Here is a 10,100-nt window from a genome sequence, read left to right as displayed (position 1 = left end):
ATAGGGATGGGGGAGGGCCAAAGAAACATGTAGAGATTGGGAGGGACAAACTTTACCTACTTGGTAGCCTTGCTCTGATTGGCGCTGATCCTTCTTTCCTATCTGGAACCAGATAGAAAAAAAAAATAAGGTCTTCTGGGGGGATCTCTGAGCACTCTGAGACCAAAGGAGCTGTTTCTTAATTCTTTGTAAACCAAGGCCCAAGAAGGGAGGGAGACCTGTGATTCCACCCGCTCTATCATTTTGCCTCAGAAACTCTGGGTGGGCAAGATCATGGAACTGGATTTCTAGTATCATGGTGCAAGGGTAAAAAGCATTAGTTCTGGAACAAAAGGACCAGTTGGATCGAGTTCCATTGCTTACCCAAAAGGTGAAGTCACAACAGCTTTGAAAAGGAGAAGGAGGAGGAAGAAGAGGCAGAGCAGGAAGAAGAGAAAGAGGAGGAGGATTTAAACTAGGATTTGAATCCCAATTTAGAATCCTTTAAATTAGGATTAGAATCTCTTTTTTCTGCCATCCAAGCCTCTGCTTTTGTTCTATTAAAATTTAAGGTCTTTATCCCTGAAGCTAAAGGAGCTGCTAAAGGCTACCAGTCTCATGAAGGTCACAAAACCCAAGTCACTAAGTCTGTGTCACTTTCCAGGCTTCTCTTTTAATTAGAAAAAGAGCCTCTCTATACAAAGTGTACTGCAATATTTTTCTCCTGATGTCACCAGACGAATGCCATCATCATCTCTGGGAAAAAAAAAAGTATTTTGAAAACCTACCTAGAAAGGAATAGCAGGATGTAAAGAAAGGGATTCCTACCAATCAATAAGTATTAAGTGACTACTACTATGTATGTGTCAGGCACAGTGCTAAATGTGAGATACAAAGGCAAAAGCAGAACAATGCCTCCTTCAGGGATCTTGCATATTAATGGAGGAGACACCACATAAATATGTACAAGGCATACAATCAAATGTAAGGCTACCTTGGAAGGGAAGACAGTAATAGTTGAATCAGCAAAGGCCTCCTACAGAATCTGGCATTTGAGCTGAGTTTTGAAGGAAACTTAGGGATTTCCCTTCTCAGAGGAGCAAAGCAACTACGGAAAAGATGATCAGGAATAAAGTGACCCAAAGATCATAAGGCATAGGCATATCTTCCAAGAAAATCAATGATAAAAGAAAGGTCTTATGTTCATCGAAATATTTATAGCAGAACTGTTTGTAGCAGTTTTTTTTTTTAAAAGCAGGTGCCCCTTAACTGAAAAATGGCTAAACATGTTAGTAAGATATTATTGTGTTGTAAGAAACAATGAAGATGATGATTATAGAAAAACATGCAAAGATTTACGTGAACAGATACTAAATGAAGTATAAAGAACCAGGAAAATGATACATACAATTTTGATAACAATGTGCAGGGGGGCTGACCCTGTACATTATCTAGATTACCTAATATAGAAGCAGGCTGCATCCTAAATTTTCCTGTCTTATGGGTGGGAGAAGCCTCCTGTGAATACTAATATAGTTAGAACAGGTAGCATCTTTAAAACTGACCAGACTGGGACAATTTTTCTCCTTCCTTCCTGTGAGCTCTCTTGCATTTCCCAGAGGGTGGAGATTACACAAAATTCACCCACAGCCCCATGAACTGAACTGAGAGGGGGAATCCCTTCTTCCCCCTTTTCTTTTTATCCTTGGTTCCTACTCTGAGAAATGGGCCTGGAGGGTTTTTTGTTTTGTTTTTTATCTTCTTCATTTGTCCTTCCCAGTTTCAGGTGTCAGCAAAACTGGAACTGGGCCAGAATTTCAAGAGGAGATATAGCAGTCAGCCAATCCAACAGAGAAGCTCAAAGAAGCTAGGGCACTTAGGACTGGGGACCTAAGGGGATCTTTGGACTTGGCACTTGGGACTGAGTTTTAAAGGAACTAAGCTAAGCTATGAGCCTAAACCCTCCCCCACTTCCCCAGTGAAGTAGTATACAGAGAGAAGTAAGTCCTATGTGGAGGGGAATAAGCTTATACCTTTTGAAGTAAATATTTCTTCGTAAAAGATAATATGTTTAGTTTTACTGAATTTTTTCTTTTTTATTCTTAGTTATGAGGGATGGCTCTCTAGGAAATAATTAAAGATATTAAAGATAATGTGACTGTAATGTGCTTAAATGCCATTGATCAAGGACTTAGATAATTCCCAATCTCTCTAAATCCTCCCTGAGGAACGAGTGAATGTAAATACTCTTGGCTTTCAGATGATGAAGGCCAGGGCAGTCAGTGTTAAATGAAAAGAACAACAAAAACTTAACACTGTATAATTATGAGCTTCACCTCAAAGAGATAAAAGAATATACCTCCCTCCCCTCTTTTTTTAGGCAGCTAGGGGTAAGTGGGAAAAATGAAGGACATGGAACATTACATATAATGTCAGACTTTTTTGATATGTTTAGTTTTGCTGATTTTTCTTTCTTTTTTTATTCTTAATTATAAGGGGTAGCTCTCTGGGAGAGGAGAGAGGGCTTTATCAGGAAATGTTGGTAATATAAAAACATAGGATAGCAATCAAAATGTAAACAGAAAAAAAACAGAAAAATTTTCATACGTTTTATCCCACAGATTACCTAGCATTATCTGACCTGAAAATAAAACACAAGTAATCCTTAATGCATTGCAATAACCAAAGAATACATCATTTACTGACCACTCTACTGGTAATTCACTCTTCAATAGTTAGCTAGACTGCTCCTTGGATAGTGAAAAGACTGGATGTGGCTAATTAGCTAACTAAAAACTATGCATAATTATTATGTTTGTTTTTTCTTTCTTTTTTGGTCCAGGGGGCAGGGAAAGAGAAAGTAAGTGTTTGTTCATTGAAAGGGAAAAAAGCAGATAGTTTCTGCTTAAGCCACTCTTTCCTTCATCATAAAATCTGTCAGCTTATGCCCAATTAGCCTATTTATGGTCAGCTTTGTACCATGATGAAGCCATCAGAGTAGGACTTTATCTCTCATACTGATTTTAATACCTTAAAAATTATTGTAAAAAAAAATTGTCTTCCACCCCTAGTTTATTAGTATCTTAAGGACTTTGCAAGTGGCTCTCTCCACTGAATAACTTCAAACTCCTTAGAATTTGAGGAGAATAAGACCTAATGGGATGTTACTGGAAGAATCAGATGAGAATGAGTAATCAGGATCCCACAAGGATAATGTGCGTCCTAGCATTACTAGTTAATGACCACAACACAGGTACAAAGGCAATGATTTCAGAGGGATGATTTGGAAGGAGTTCAAATTAACTTCCTTTTCCCAAATCATCCACTTCACCAAAGGCAAAGGGTTGGCTGAGGCTGCACAATGGTGCCACCTAGTGGAAGAATACTTGAAAACTCCCCTTTTCAAGTATCCAATCTTTACAGCAAAATTTGTATTCCCTTTGAAATAACACATGTAAGAAAGGCAAATACCTTACAATTTACATTGCATGTAAATTACAGTGAGGGCAAACTGATGGAAAGCTCACACATTACAACAATATCCATGAAATGCTGTTGTTGTTTGTCCTTCGTCTGGAAGAGGATTGTGACATCAGGGCCATGACTCACAAGTAAATTCGATCTAAGTGAGGGAGGGGCGCGCAGAGTCACCATCCTCACTTTCTCCTCCTGAGCCATCTGGGTCCAGTGGCCAAATATAGATCAGGACAACTGGAGATGGCCCAGGATGTAATGGCAGACCTTGGCCTTTTCAAGCTAAGGTCTTTTCTTTTTAACAGGTCAATCAGTCTGACTGAACCAATGCCTGTTCAGTGATTAAGGCTTAATATGAAGTGAGGCAGAGAATGGCTTCTTTACCTAGTCAAAGAAAAATATCCATCTGGGAGGGAAAGACACTCAGGGTTTCTGACAATAACAGAAAAATTGTTATTCACATTCATTCTGAGATGATCGGGGCCCAAATAATGACCAAGTAGGGCTTGGTCTGCAACCTATTAGAGATAGAGAAAGGCTCCCAGGAAGCTGGGTGGACCTCCTGTTCAGGACTTGCAAAACATGCAGAATGAGAGGGCATGACTAGACTGTGATCTATGGTATTCTAGTGAAAAACCACACTGAAGAAATCAAAGTTGCACCTTGTGAAAATTTGGAAAGTAATTGCCATGACAGGCCTTCAGAATCCTGTGTTAGATGGATAAAGGTAGTCTCTAATGTATAAACTTTTACGACAGAACTCCCTTGAAAGTAGACTAGAACTCTGTACCCAAGAAACACACAACCATTCTTCCACAAAGGGGCTGTTGGCTGTGAAGGGGCTACCGCCCTGCAAGTAGTTGCCATGCCCAAAGTTCCCTAGTGCAGTAAGGGGAAGGTAGAGTAAGTGACTTGACTGACATGAAACAGAAAGAAGCTGTCTTCCTGTGGCAGGTAGAGAACCATCTGATAACATTTTTGTGGTTTGTGGGAAAGAGAATCGGGGAATCTCAGAGTTGGGCTGGGCCTTAAAGGCCAACTGGTCAAATCCATATGATTTGAAGAATTTCCCCTATGATACCTCCTACTCCAAAAGTCATTTGGCCTTTGCTTGAAGATCTCTAATGAGGGGGAATTCACTGCCTTCTGAGGCAGACCATTCCACTCCTGAACAACTGATTATTAGGAAATGACTCTTTCTATCAAGTCCAAACATGTCTCCCTGCACAAACATGTGCAGCCCTGTGCATTCTGGATTAGATGGAGGTAGCCACTTGTTTCTCTTTGGCTTCCTTCCTTCTTCTTCTATTTGTGGTCTCCCTTAGACATTTCTTGGGGGATGTAGAGGAGAACCGGTCTCCTCTACATCCTTTCATATTGTCATCTTAACTAGAAGTGTGAGATGAACTGTTGTGTCTCCGTAAGGTAATATTGCTGGGCAAAGACCAGTGGTGCTGGGTCTTGGTCACTGACTATTCTAAATTGGGGTGGGACATAAGATGAATGCAGCACAGCGGATGAAGAAAAGGGACACCTGGGCTTTGATCATTTCGATGCCAGTTCCTTTGGGTTTATTCAGGACAGGAGAACAGGGGAGCAGAAGATGGCACTTGCAGCCCTGAAAATTTAAAAAAAGTGTGTGTGTGGGGGAGGAGGAAGTGGGGTTCACAAACATTTACCAAGCACCTACTGTCAGGCTCGGTGCTAAGCACTTTACAAATCCTCAAAACAGCTCTGGGAGGTAGATGCTATTATTATTCCCATTTTACAGTTGAAGAAACTGAGGCAAAAAAAAGATTGTGAGTTGCCCAGGGTGACACAGCTAGCAAGTGTCTGTGGCTGGATTTGAGCCTAGGTCTTCCTGTCTCCTGGCCCACTGCTCTATCCAGTTCATCACTTAGCTCCCTTCACTTTATTTATCTATTTATTTTTGCTTTTTGGAGGGCAATTGGGGTTAAGAGCCCAAGGTCACATGGCTAGTTTTTTTTGTGTGGGTGTTGTCTGAGGCCGGAACCGAACTCAGGTCCTCCGGACTCCCCGGCCAGCGCTTTACTCACTGCACCCCCTAGCCGCCCTCCCTCCCCCTTCACTTTAACAGTGAAGTTACTGGACGATGATATGGACAGCTTCTTGGATATTTGGGGGGATAAAAACGAAAAACAAAGGACAATTAATACTTATGTGATACATGTCAATTACCTGGAAATGACAGGATAATGGCCATAAGTTATTGGAATCAAAAGTCTTATAGAATTGTTTATGTGATTTTCTCCCTCTCTGGAATTCTACATGTGAAATGCTAGCTCAGATTCCACAGGGAAAGGAGAATAAACTTCTAAGGTCTTATATATTACTGAAGTTATATGTAAATGTATATTGTACATGTATGTAATATATAGTAAACAATGTTCTAAGAAGCAAAATCATATCTTTATATACATAAGACAAAGAAAATTACAGACAAGGCATTATGGAAAGGATTTCAGTAGTTGGCTCTGCCACACCAAGGGCAGAGTAGAGCAGGACTATTATCTTTAAATTTGTATGTTGTACCTGTCTTAATACAATCTAAAAGACCTTTTGGATTCTCATGTCACCCTGACAATTCATAATTAAGCTTACAGTTCACTAAAACCCCAGAATTTTTTCACAGTACATGTTTTTAGCCAAGCCTTCCCCATTAGGAACTTCTGTAGTTGATTCCTTGAAGACAAATACAGGACTTTACAATCAATCAATCAATCAACATTCATTAAGCAAGTACTAGCCAGGCACTGTGCTAAGCATTTTACAGTTACCCCTATTAAATGTAATCCTGTTAGATTTGGATCATTGTTCTAACTTCTTGAAATCCTTTCAGATTCTGTCATCCAAAACACTAATTATCTTGCTCAGCTTCATGTGATCTATAAATTTGAGGGCATGCCATGTCTATCTACATCCAAGTCCTTAAAAAAAAAATGATGAACAGCACAAGGCCAAGGGCATACAACCAGGGCGCTCCGTTAGCGACGGCCCTGAAAATTCACACTGACTCCTTGATAACTACTCTTTGGGTCTGCCATAGAATCAGTTATGAACATAACTAATTGTATTATCATCTAGTCCACTTCTTTCCATCTTGTCTATAAGGATAACGTGAGAAATTTTATCAAATACCTTGTTAAAATCTAGGTCTACTATTTATTGCATTCTTTTGATCTAATATATTCTAGTCAGCTTTCCAAAAAAGAAAATGAGTTTCAGGCATTATAATCTACTCTCATTGAAGCCATGATGTTTTTAGTGATCACCATTTCCAATCTATAGAAGCTACAGAGGCAAATCTATGCTTAATGCATGGAAAATTTTCTTAACAATTACAGTTATCCCAAAGTGAAACAGGCTGCTTTTAGAGGTAGTGCATTCTCCCTTCCTGGCTTTATTTTCTGAATTACTCTATTTTTCCCTTCTGCCTGGTTATCCTGTAGTAATTTCTACAATGTCATTGTTTCTCCCTTCACTGGGCTTTATTTAAATGATCACCACCATGTATTTCCCCTCTAGTAAATGTCTAAAGTTACTCTATTTTTATTTATTCTGCACCTTCTGGATGTTACACCCTTCAATAGCCACCCTCCCATTGGTTACCTTTTCTCTACTCAAATAACTACCACTCTAGCTCTCTAGATCTTGTTCTACCTACAGTCTTTCCCCACTCCAATTCACTCTCCTCTTAGCTGCCAAAATGATTTTCCCAAAGAGCAGCAGCTGACCATGTCACATCCCTACTCAATGAACTCCAGCAGCGCCCTATCACCTCTAGAATCAGATACAAACTCCAATGGTTGGCATTTACAGTTCTTCTTTACCTGGCACCTTCCTACATTTCTAGTTTTCTTAGACATTACTTCTTTCCCCGTGCCCTATCTCACTGACCCATACTGGCTCACTTATTAGTCTTTACATGATACTACCTCTGTGGTCTCCATTGCTTTTTCATTAACTGTCCCCATGCTGAGAATGTTCTCCCTTGTCCTCTACCTCTTAGAATTTGTTTTTCTTCAACTCACCTATCCCATGAAGCTTTTCCTGATCTCCCCAGTTGCTAATGCAATCTCTCACTTGTACTCATTTTGTATATAATCTGTATATACTTATATACATGTCTCCCCTACTAAAATGTAAGTTCCCTGAGGCCAGGGACTTTTGTTTTTGTATCCCCAGCACTTAGCATAGTACCTGGCACACAGTAGGCTCTTAATAAATTTTTTTCCAACCCTAAAAGAATTCCATGACTGTGTGTGGTTCCATCTATACAACCGAAGCAAGATTGTTCACTACCATTTATATAAAGTGCTTGAACCATATTTCATGACTATAGACAAGTGTCCCAAAAGTTTTAGAGCAACTTTAAGCTATTTTTTTTGGAGGGGGAGGGGGGAGGCAAGGCAATTGGGATTAAATGACTTGCCCAAGGTCACACAACTAGTAAGTATCAAGTGTCTGAGACTGAATTTGAACTCAGGTCCTCCTAACTCCAGGGCCGGTACTCTATTCACTGTGCCCCTACTATACTAAGACTTCAGGGACAGCCTATTGTTGTAGCTGATACTTCTACTGATGCACATCACAACCCTTCTACAACTTGGTAGGTTGCCTTTGAGAGCTGTTAGAAAGATGAATTGTAGCCAAGTTGTGAAGGGTCATATACTACTGAGTTTTACTGAGTAGGGGAATGACATGGTCAGATCTGCACTTAAGGAAAACCATTTTGGTAACTTTATGGAGGATGGGTTTGGATTGAAGAGGGACCTTAGGTGGGGAAATTAATTAGAAGGCCATTACAATAGTCCAGGCAGAAACAGCAATATTTGACATATGGGACAAGGGAAAGTGAGGAGTCAAGGATAACCCTGCCTTTGTGAACCTGTGAGACTAAGAAGCTAGTACTATAAACAGTAATGGAAGAATTTTATAAAGGATCAGATTTAAGAAAAATATAAAGAGTTTTGGGGCTCATGTTGTGTATGAGGCCACAGAATTTGAAAGTCTAATAGGCAAGTGGTGATACAGAGCTCAAAAAATAAAGACAGACATATACAGATCTGAATCATTTGCATAGAGAAAATAAACCCACTGGAGCCCCTGAGGTCACTAAGAGTGTTCAGAAAGAAGGCCTAAGACAGAGCCTTGGGGGTATAACCACAGTTAGGGGGATGATACAGAAGATGATCCACCAAAGGAGACTGAGGAGTGGTCAGATAGGAAAATCAAGAGAATGCAGTATCTCTACAAAAACCCAGAGTGGTTGCCAGTGGCAGATTGCAGCAGAGGGGAGAAAGAATGAAGAAAGAAAAGTGCATCCGATTTCTTTTTAAGTAACCATACCTACTTGCTGAAATCCATAGAATATAGAACACTGTACAACATGGTCCAGCTCTTAGGAAACATAAAACCTGGATTCACATCCTAACTTATCAATTCAAAGTCAACCTGAGTTTCTCATTCATAAAATGATGATAGAAATACTGGTATTCTCTACCTCACAGGGCTCTTGTGAGGAAAGTGTTAAATGGGATTTCATTTTTAACAATCTGATATTCTCTAGAATTCTTCAAGCTCTCAAAGCTAATTTCCTTGTTAGGACACCTGATGAATTGTGTACCTGATTTGACACTTCAGAATAGGAGGTACTGATATTTGGATTTTTCCCCTCCCTCATTCTTCAAGACAGGGAAGAATTGCCGCTAACTTTTAAAGGGATATTTTCTGCCAGCAGGCTTAACTTTACTCTTTCTCACATTACTAAACTAACCTTCTGAACCCCACATCCTTCTAGACCCCAATATAGCTGTAGAGCCTAACCTGCACAGATATATCCAGATAATTTTTCTAAAAATAACTTCACAAGCTGCTTGCTATCTTAATGGTCTTACCCTACTACCCCTCTAGTACTGGTGATATATTGAGACCACACCCCAAAATCTGATAGTGTTTCTCTTAATGCGATAGTGCAGTAGAGTACAAAAACTTTTGGGCTTGGGGTTGAAGACCTGTGTTCTAATATGTCCCTGCCACTTAATGCTAGTGTGATATGTGAGCAGGCCATGGCCTTTTTTGGACTCAAATTTCCTCATCTACAGGAAGGAGGGAGTTGGACTATATAGGCCCTTCCCAATTTTAAATCTATCATCCTCACCTATAAGCCGTGATAATACAGTTGTTATAAATTTTTAACTTTTTTGGGGTTATATTTTAAGTTCTGAACTGTCTCCCTCCTACCCTCCCCGCTAGAGAAGGCCATCATTTGATGCAGATTTATATATATAAAACTATACTATATATACTTCTATTTCAGTTCTTTCTCTGGAGGTGTATAGGATCTTGTTTCATAGGTCCTTTATAGTTGATTTGAGTATAATACTCAGAATAACTTGATTCTTCACAATTGTTTTTCAAACAATATTGCTGTTACTGCATACAACGTTCTCTTGGTTCTGCTCACTTCACATGTCATTTCATATATTTCATGTGTTTCTTTCCATGTATTTTCTAGTAGTATTTCACTACATATACAACTTGTTTAGCCATTCCCCAATTGATGGGCATCCCTCAATTTCCATGCTGTAAATGTCAAGTAAGAATGTAAAACTACTTTCTGCCCA

The sequence above is a fragment of the Petaurus breviceps genome, unplaced genomic scaffold, assembly GCF_028583685.1.
Source record: "Petaurus breviceps papuanus isolate PSGF00001 unplaced genomic scaffold, PetGlider_PUasm1.0 37, whole genome shotgun sequence".
Classification (NCBI taxonomy): Eukaryota; Metazoa; Chordata; class Mammalia; order Diprotodontia; family Petauridae; genus Petaurus; species Petaurus breviceps.
Note: the sequence above shows the minus strand (reverse complement) of the source record.